The 9894-nt window shown below is 54.7% G+C and overlaps 1 pseudogene; it reads right to left on the minus strand.

The window, feature by feature from the left end:
- Nucleotides 1-1639: 1639 nt before the first annotated feature.
- LOC102499987 (GTP-binding nuclear protein Ran-like) overlaps nt 1640-9894 on the minus strand; it is an 11953-nt pseudogene continuing 3698 nt past the window's right edge.

Below are 9894 nucleotides of genomic sequence, written 5' to 3' on the forward strand. Positions count from 1 at the left end.
GACCTTGGCAGGGTTTCGCCACACCACGCCCTCCCCCAGCTCCCAGCCACCTAGGACCCCAGGCATTCGTGGTGTGCCCTGCATGGTTAGGTCGACCAGGGATCTGAACCACGGACCCCATGTGGTTCCGGGATCATGCGACAGGCCCCACTGCCTGTGCTCTGCCGCTGGGCCATTGATGAGATTTTTTTAATGATAAAATTCAATTAAAAAACAATAGGAGGGAAGAAAAAAAATGTTTTTAAAGGCTACACAGTGTAGCGTGGTGTTAAGGTACTGGATCCCACATGGCTGACCGTTCAGTTGGAGTCCCAGACCTGGCAGCTTGAAAAACAGGACAGGTATGTGTGTGTGCATGCCCAAAATCCTGAAAGGAGGGAGAAATGGAAGAGGGGGTTGCGTATGACCATCCCTCCTGGGGGGTGCTCTCTCATTTTCACTCTCTCTGGTGAGAGCATCCATCCTTGGGCCGAAAAAACAAAACCAGAAACACCCACCAGAGGAGGGCCCTCTCCCAGCGGCCTCCGCGGCAGAAATACCCCAGTACCGACGGTTCTTTCGGGTCTGGCCTCCTGAGAGAACTGAAAACACACGTCCGCAACAATCGTGTACACGAACGTTTCTCACAGCACAACAGCCAAACGGTGCACACACCGGAGTGACCCCAGTACTCCGATAAACACAGGCGGCACATGCGCACAGGGGGTGTTCCTCAGCGTCAGACAGAGCAAAGCGCCGATGCGGGCTCTGAGCGTCTGAACCTTGAAAATACGCGCTCAGCGGGAGGAGCCAGACACAAAGGGTCACGTGTTTTCCGATTCCATGCATAGGAAATGTTCAGAAGAACCACATCCCGGGAGGGAAGGTTCAGGAAGGGCAGCTCAGGGCTGTGGGAAAAGAATTGCAGGATGGTAACGATGTAAGGTTTCAGGACCAGCAGGTGGCGTAATGGTTACGTCGTTGGACTCCCACGTAGTCCACCATGGTTCAAATCCCAGACCTGGCTGCTTAAACTCGCCCCAGGTGCTCGTAAGTGTGTGTCCAAGATCCCGAGAGGAGAGCGGAGGAGATGGGATTGCAGTGTGGCCATTCCCCCCAGGGGGTTATTTCTCGCTTTCTGTCTCTCTGTCTCTTTAGAAAGCATATATACCCTATGGCAAAAATCTCTCTCTAAAAATAAAATTAATTAATTAAATAAATAAAACAGAAGGTTTCTTTCCTTTTTTTAATTTGCCAGGGGGTGTGTACACCGCCAGAGAGTGACAAAGACAGGGAGGGAGAAAGCACTACCCAATGGGGCCTGGTCACACTGCAATCCCGTCTCCATTTCTCCATCCTGCAGAGATCTAGAACACGTACACGCATGTGTGTGGAGTGCTCTTCAAGCCACAGGGGCCGGGACTCAGACCACACAGCCACGTGGAATCTGGTTCCCTTAACCGCTAGGCCGTGGGGCTGGCTCTAGACATGTCAAACACAACTTTATTCTGAAAATGGAATGGCAATAACAGTAAGGAGATCTCGCCCCTGACTATTAGGATGACGGTAGCAGTTTCTATTTGAAATTCAGTAAGGGAAAACTGTACTCCAGAACAGCTAGGTATACAGGTCCAGAAAATGAAGGTATGTTGAACGGCTGTGTTCATCTCCGTCACATCCCAAGGAGGACACACATTCGCTGAGCTAGTGACATGCGGCACACACCATCCCGCTGACGTCACGGGACCGTCATCTGTAAGCTCCAGGGTCACTTCTCACAGCCTCATCCTCGTCTGAAGAGCAGCTGTCTGGGCCACCTCTAGGTCATGCTCCTGTGCTGCGAGGGCCTGGTCCCTGATGACCTCTGGAGGGGTGAGAGCAGGCCGGCGACAAACTCCAAGTGAGGGTCTCCAACGAGCTTCCTCACCCACCTGAGGAAGGGCTTCTCCATGTGGCAGAAATGCTATAGTACTGACGGCTTTCGGTGGGAGACAACGGATTCGGCCTCAATACCCACTGTCCTGAATACCCACTCTGTTGTCACACAGCACGAAGGGTGTTCTCACATACTCGGACCAGATCTCCATGCCGGCCAGGCACGTTCTCGTAAGTCACCCTTGCTGTTATGTCAGACATGATGGCACTCTGGGCTGGCATGTCATCTCCGTCCCACAGCCCGCTGAACTTCTCCTGGCCAGCTGTGTCCCACAGGTTGAACTTGACAGTCCTCTGTTAGCATGGAAAATGGACAGGTGGGCCTTGTCGCCCCAGGGTGACAACATGTGACTACATATTTCTTGAACTTCCCTGTCAGGTGACACTTCACAACCGTGGTCTTCCCAGTACAACCAACACCAGGTTTTGTGTTTTGTGTTTTTCGTTTGTTTGTTTGTCTTTTGAGAGGTTTTTGCTATAGGGCACGTGCGCTCGACAGAAAGACACAGAGAGACAGAGAGACAGAGAGTGAGAAATCACCCCCTGGGGAGATGGCCACACCACAATCCTTCTCCTCTATTCTCCATTCTCCTCTCGGGATCTTGGGCACACATGCACACGTGTCCGGTGTGAGTTTAAGCCACCGGGTTCAGGACTTGAACCGCGGTTGACTACATGGGAGCCCAGCGACATAGCTATTACGCCAACTGCTGGTCCCCCAACACCAGTTTGAACTGGATGAGGGGCTCTCCTTGGCAGCCAGCATGTCTTCCAGAAGCGTCTCCGCGCTCATCCGACTAAGACTGGAAAGTGGCAGAAGCGCGATGGAATTAGTTTCTTTCCGAGATGAGGCAAAAGCTCTGGGCCCGTGGGAATGGGTGTACACCCACATATACTGCATGCTGTAAGCCGTTCGGCTGCACGCTGGACGTGGGTGAATGGCACGGTATGTGAATTACACCTCAATAAAGCTGATAAAAGGGCACAGTCATAGGGGCCCACAGGTGGCATGGTGGTTGGGGTGCTGAACACCCACATGGCCGACCACAGTTTGAATCCTAGACCTGGCAGCTTGCTTTCTCCCCATCCTGGTGGGCTCACACACCTTATAGCAAACTAAAATAATAATAATAAAATTAAATAGCTTTTTTAAACAATTATCTTTATCTTCTTCTTTTTTGAGATTTATTTTCACTATAGGGTGCGTGCGCTCGCCAGACAGAGAGAGAGAGACAGAGACAGGATGGTCACGCCGCAATCCCTTCTCCTCCATTCTCCTCTTGGGATTTTGGGCACGCACGCTCATGCACCTGGCGTGAGTTTTAAGCCACTGGGTCCAGGACACGAACCGTAGTCGACTATGTGGGAGTCCAGTGACATAGCCAATATGCTAACTGCTGGTTCCCTTAACTTTATTTATTATTAGAAGTAGCATCATTTTCCAGTTTGACCAGAGAGAGATGAGAGAGAAAGAGAGAGAGAAGGAGAGTGAGAAAGCAAGCCATCAGGACCAGGACATGAACCACAGTTGGCCACGGGAGTCGAGTGCCTTTAACCACCACGCCACCTGCTGGCCCCAATGTTCTTTGTTTCAGATGGAGGTCAGCCATTGGGGTTGGCGGCGGGAGCAAACCGATCTGCAGGGCTGGAAGCACATGGCTTACCACAGGTTCGGGCCCCAGGTCCACCCAGAACACACCGGTACACAGGAATCTAAGATCTTGGCTGGCGGGAGGAGATTGCGCTGTGACCAGACCATGTGGGATGCCTCTGTCTCTCTCAGGAAATAAATTAACTTTAAAAAAAGAAAGAAAGCCTGGTGGGAGGGGGAGGTGGTAAAGCAGGCAGGACTCAATCTTGGAGGAGCGCCTCCACTATGAGCGGTTCCCTGTGACTGGAAACCTCCTCTCTCCCCTTTTGTTTAAGAGTAAATGGAGTGATTAACATTCCTATTGTCCTTAAAGCCCCTCTCCTAATCACCTTCAGGATGATTAGCCTGCTCACCTGCCTCTTGCTTCTGTAAATGCTCTTGCTTTTCCTTGTAAAGCCTACCCCTACCCTTTCAGGCCCACTGCTCTTTGTCCCTGTAAATCTTCAGGTCATCCCGGACATGATGTGCATTTCTGGCCCTAAATAGCTCCTTTCTCTTTTTCACTGGGGCTGCAGGGTTTTGAGAGACTTGAGTCCCCCGTATGCCACCAGCTTAATCAATAAACTCCAATAAATGAGGCTACGCTGATGTCCTCTTATTCCTCGCCGAGCAGACTGTAACAGTAGGAGCAAGGAGGACTCGGGCTGCAGCCCTGGCTCTGCCACCCCCGGCTCTGTGACTGCATGGACATCACTTCACCTCCCACACCTCAGTTTCCTTACCCCTTAGAGGGGTACATGAGTGGTCCCCATCTGCTGGGAATGAGGATGGTGAGGGAGGTGGCATTTCAGCCCAGGGCCTGCCGACCAAGCGCCCACCACCCCTGATTCACTGCGCATTATGCTCTGGACCTGTCTCCCTCCCGCCTCGACCTCTACTTCGGAAGCCTCCAGAATGCCCATTCTAGAAATGGGGCAATTCCTTGAAATCAGAAAAGGCCCAACTCTCCTTGCCTGGGAAGGAGACAACAGCCTTCACTGCTGTCCAAGCACTGGGTCCTGGAATCATGCCCGCCTCTGTCCCCAGGCTCCCGGGTCCCTGCCTGTCACATTAATTTCAAGACTCCACCTGACCCCAGTGACCTGCCAAGGGCCTCCAACACCTTGGACCCATGCCCTGAAGTCCCTGCTGCTCCTGGTGGCTTCGGGGGACCTCAGGAAAGGCAAAGAGAAGCTGACACTGACCCCATGAAACAACCCAGCCCCGCGGGCCGCCTGGCAGGGGCCCCACAAAGAAGCGAGTGTGCGAGGAGCCGGCTGGGCACAATGGCCCCTCAGAAGCCTGCCCCCCGGGAAACAGAGGCTCTCTATGGACATGGCCGAAGAAAGAAACGTCTGTGTTCTGCAGGGCCCGCCCCTGCAGGCTCCAGGCCAAGAATGTGGGCGCAGGGCCTATTAAGTTTCTAAAATTATGCCTAGGTTGGGGGCTGGCAGGGCAGGGGGGGAAGGATGTGGGCGGGTGGGCAGGCAGGAAGTCTCCCCTCTGGCCCCTCCAGCCCCTGCCTGCACGCGGGCTGCGGGAAGGGAGCGCCCTCCAGCCGGTGTCAGTCCGCCCAGAATCAAAGGCCCTCTGTGCGCCGCCTGGGCACCGCTGCCGTGCTGCCCGCCGGCTGAGCTTCCCTTGGAGCGGGCCGTGGGGCGGCGTCCTTGCGGCGGGGTGCGGGGTAGTCGCGACAGAAAGAACTCCCTCCCGGGGGTCCAAACCTGGAGCGAGAGCCGGTGGCCCGCGGGTTGTACAGCCCTATGCTCTGCACGACTGCTGGGGGCGCTCTGCTCAGAATGGGCTTGCTCTGGGTGCTACCTGCACAGCCTTCTAGGCGGCCCACGGTGCATCAGAGGAGCCCGCGGGCTCAAGGGCCTCGCTCTCAGGCGGGGCCGGGGGTGTGACTCAGCGGCAGGTCTGTAGTGCAGGAAGGAGCAAGATCTCCCCACAGATATGAATCCTGAGCGAAGCACGCGGGACCCGGCCTCCCCTGGGTGGAAGCAGAGGGGAGGCAGGAAAGACGCGGCGGAGTATTGCCATGCCCCCCAGATCCGCAGGCCACAGTAAACCAGGACACCCTGTTACATTTGAATGTCGGATAAACGGTGAATGATTTTTTTTAGCGTCAGTACGTCCCCAATACCTCACAGGCCCCAGGCTCTGGTGCGCCGCGCCGTCGTGCACCCAACCCCACCTGGTGCGGGGGTGGACCGGGAAAGGGCGGTGCTGGGGCTGAGCCCTCCACACGTCCCCTCTCTTTCTCCTGCTCTATCATAATTTTTTTTTTTATTTCACTAAAAGAGGGACCAGTAGGTGGCATGGTGGTTAAGGTGCTGAACTGCCACAGGGTCAAACTTGGTTCAAGTCCTGAACCCGGCAGCTTGGAAATCACCCCAAAACTCCAAGAAGAGAATGGAGGAAAAGGGATTGAGTGATGACCGAACCCTCTGGAGAGTGATTTCTCACTTTCCCTCTGTCTGTCTCTGTCTCTCTCTGCAAGCGCATGCACCCTATGGCAAAAACTTTTTTAAAAAATCACTAAAACAAATTGCCAAACATGGCATAGAATATACTTACACCCCAGGGACCAGCAGTTGGTGTAATGGTTACTTACACTCCGAAATCACTCATTTATCCAGCCCTCAAATGCAATCGAGCGTCCTGTGTTTTACTTGCTAAATCTAGCATCCATACAGCGAGGACACACCCACAGAAACTTTTCCACCCGGTTGCCTGTCCACACTATTAAATCAACAGCTAATTAGGAGCGTGTCCCCAAGACATTTGCCTGCAGTTCCCTGGGACATGAAGTGGACAGCATCCCCTCCTCTGGGGACCCTGAGAGCACCACCTGGCTGGCTTGGCGCATTTCATGAGTGCCCGGTGCAGACGCATCCCTGAGGAGGTGGACACAGGGCCTGAGAGCCTGAAGGGTTCAAGGCACTGCCCAAGGTGCCGAAAGGTGGGGGAACCCCTCTTGTGGAAGGCTTGCTGGCCCAGATTTGCCATCGGAGCAGCTCCAGTTTGCCAGCCCAGTGACATGTGACTCCTGGGAGTGGTGGCCATGGGCACAGTGTCTTGATCATTCCTGGGAGATGGGCTTACCTGGGGCAACCTGGAGGGCTGGCCGGGGTGGAGGGGAGGCCTCTCCCGGGCTGGTCCTGGGCTGCCCGGAAATAGGTAGAGAATGAGGAAGAGAAGGCCTTGTTGGGCAACACCCAGGCAGTTTCCGTGGGAATGACCGGCTGACCTCTGTGAGGGCACCTGTGGGCAGAGCCGTTGCATGTGGCCAGCCCGGCCCCGGATGCCGCATACACTGGGACCTGGGTGGAGAGTTACCAAGGTCAGGGCCTCCCTAAGCTTCCCACCCCACCCCAGCTCAGCGCACCACCACTTCCAGCCTCACCAGTCCTGATGTGCCCCTCAGAGTCCCCGAGGAGGACGGAGAGGGGAGAGAGGACGGACGGCCAGATGTCTAGGGGATGAGCCAGCCCTCCTGGAGAATGGTTCTACTCGGGAACCAGGCTCTGCTAGACCAGGAGTGACTGGGCACCACCTTGGGGCCTCCCCAGGCTCCTGAAGACTTGTGTGTCCCCTCCCTGTCACCCCAGAACCCTGATCTCTGGGGACTTCCAGGAGCACTTTGTCCCTACGAATCTATCTTGCATGGGGCCGGGGTGCCCTCTTCTCACACAAGAACCCTGTAGGATGGAGGCAGAGAAGGTCACTCACACCCCAAAGACCAGAGCTCCTGGGCCACCCAGGAATAAGAGCACAGCCAGGTGGCCGGTCCCAGGTTGCTCTCTCCTGATAACCTGGGTAATTCAGCCCACCGGGCGTAGGGTGTCAGAGCATGCGACTCTGCCTATTTAGATCTGCCCCACCACAGAGGAATCCATGATTCACAATCTCCCCTTGGACTGCCACCTCCCAGGGGGCGGGGTCCTGCTGATTTCAGCAGGGGGCCCCCAAAAGAGCTCCCAAGGGAAGGCAGTTAGGGAAGGTTTCCAGGCAGAAGGGGCTTGTGCTCACTGAAATCTGAGCTGGCACTAGGCAGGTGCGAGCAGTGGGGCATGGAGTCACTGTCTCAGGGACATAGCGCTCAGCGGTCAGGATGGCGGAATGGAGGAGAGAAGCCCGAGCAGAGGCCTGGCCCACAGCCTCGTGGTCAGGGGAGCTAGACCCCACTTGGCCTTCCAATTCCGGCCCCAGCAGCTTGAAAAACACACTGGGTACTTGTGCATGTGTGCCCCGAATTCTGGCGTGACTAGTAAATGGAACAGAGGGGTGCCTCCTGCCTCTCCTGCTCTCCCTGTCTCTGTCTCTCTCTGGCAAGTGTTCACTCTCTGGCAATTAAGGAAGAGGAAGAGGAGGAAGGCTGAGCAGAAAGGGCATTCCAGAAATCAGAAAATGGGCGGAGAAAGCTGGCCCGGCCTTGCCGCCTCCTGTCAAGTGACTCTGGGGAAGCCCTTTCCTCCCAGAACCTCAGTTTCCTCATTAAGACAGCAATGACAGGGGCCAGCAGTTAGCGTAATGGCTATGTCACTGGACTCCCATGTAGTCGACCGCAGTTCAAATCCTGGACCCGGTGGCTTAAACATGCTGGGTGCGTGTGCGTGCGTGCCCAAGATCCCGAGAGGAGAATGGAGGAGAAGGGACTGTGGCGTGGCCATCCCCCCTGGGGGGTGATTTCTCGCTTTCTATCTCTCTGTCTCTCCATCTTTCTGGCGAGGGCACAAGCCCTATAGCAAAAACCTTTCCGAGAACAAAAGACGGCAGTGATAGCAGTATGGACGGCTGCGCTGTGGGGTCCCTCTGCTCCTGCCAGGCCCTGGGATTTGCACGTCTCCCCATTTCTCGTTCATCCCCATGACACTATTCATCGGGTGGAACGGTTCGGCCCACGGGACGGATGGACAGTGAGGGTTTAATTGCCAGTGGCCAGTGGTTTATCAGTCATGCCTACATAATGGAACCCCCATGGAAACTGCTGGGTAGGACTTGGGGAGCTTCCAAGTAGCATATACCTCCATGAGCCAGGAGGACGGCACACCCCGGCTCCCTGGGGACAGAGGGCCATGCACTCAGGACCTGTCCAGGCCCTACCCTGGATACCTCTTCATCTGGCTGGTTAAAACTGGAGACCAGCAGTTGACATGGTGGCTAAGACGCTGGACTTCGACCTGGCTGACCACAGTTCGAGTCCCAGACCTGGAGGCTTGAAAATCACACTGGGCGTGTGTGCATGCATGCTCTAAACCCCAGAGGAGAATGGAGAAGGGCTTGTGGCCATCCTCTCGGGGCAGGGTGCTTTTCTCACATTTCCTCTCTCTGTCTGTCTCCAGCGAGTGGTTGCGTCCTATGGCAAAAACCTTAAAAAAAAAAAAAAAAGTATCTTTTATAATCACTATAATAGTCACACACCTTCCTGAGTTCTGTGAGTCATTCTGTCAAATGATCAGAGTCAACGGGAGTTACTCTGGGGTGTGTCTACCCACTGAACGCTGTGTTTTGAAAGGAGGTGTGCTTGGTTATTTATTTCTTCCCTGAGAGAGATCGGCAGGCAGATCCCCCCAACCAGGTCTTCGTTCTGACGGTCCGAGTGAACAGCAGACCCACAGGCTGAGGGCGCGGTCCCACCACTGACCCACAGGAGACTCCACTGTCTAGTGTTGGGCTGCCTGGATCGCCCACCACCTGGCTAGAAATTCAGGGGTTCCCTCGGCACTCTTTCAGATTTTTTTCTTTTTTAAATGATCTGTTTATTTTATTTATTATCACTTACATTTTCTATAGGGCGCATGTGCTTACCAGAGAGCGACAGAGAGAAAGAGAGGGAAAGTGCAAAAGCAAGCCACCAGGTCAGGATTCGAACCAGAATCAGCCGTGTGGGAGTTCAGCACCTTGACCACCACACCACCTGCTAGCCCCAAGGTTTGTTCATTTTCTAGAGCAGCTCACACAACTCGAGAAAACGGTTTACTATTGCCAACTCATTGTCAGGGATGTGACCCGCTGGCCCCACAGAGCGGCGGGAAGCCCTGGGCATGGGAAGCTGGATCCCGTGGCTTGAATCCCAGCCCGATGGGCACCTTGAAAAGCACACTGGGCACGTGTGCACGCATGCCCCAAGTCATGACTGGATGGAAAACGGAGAAAAACGACTATGGTGTGGCCATGCCCCATTGAGGGGTGCTTTCTCTCATTCTCTCTTCCTGGGAATCACATGTGCCCTCTAGCAATAAAAAAAAAAAAAAAAGACTAAGGAAAACCAAAAAAACAAATAAAAAGGTTACGTCTCTGGGAACAGCCAGGTGGACACACAGGGCCCGGGAAGGGGGGAGCTT

Source organism: Tupaia chinensis, unplaced genomic scaffold (assembly GCF_000334495.1).
Source record: "Tupaia chinensis unplaced genomic scaffold, TupChi_1.0 Scaffold000182_1, whole genome shotgun sequence".
Classification (NCBI taxonomy): domain Eukaryota; kingdom Metazoa; phylum Chordata; class Mammalia; order Scandentia; family Tupaiidae; genus Tupaia; species Tupaia belangeri.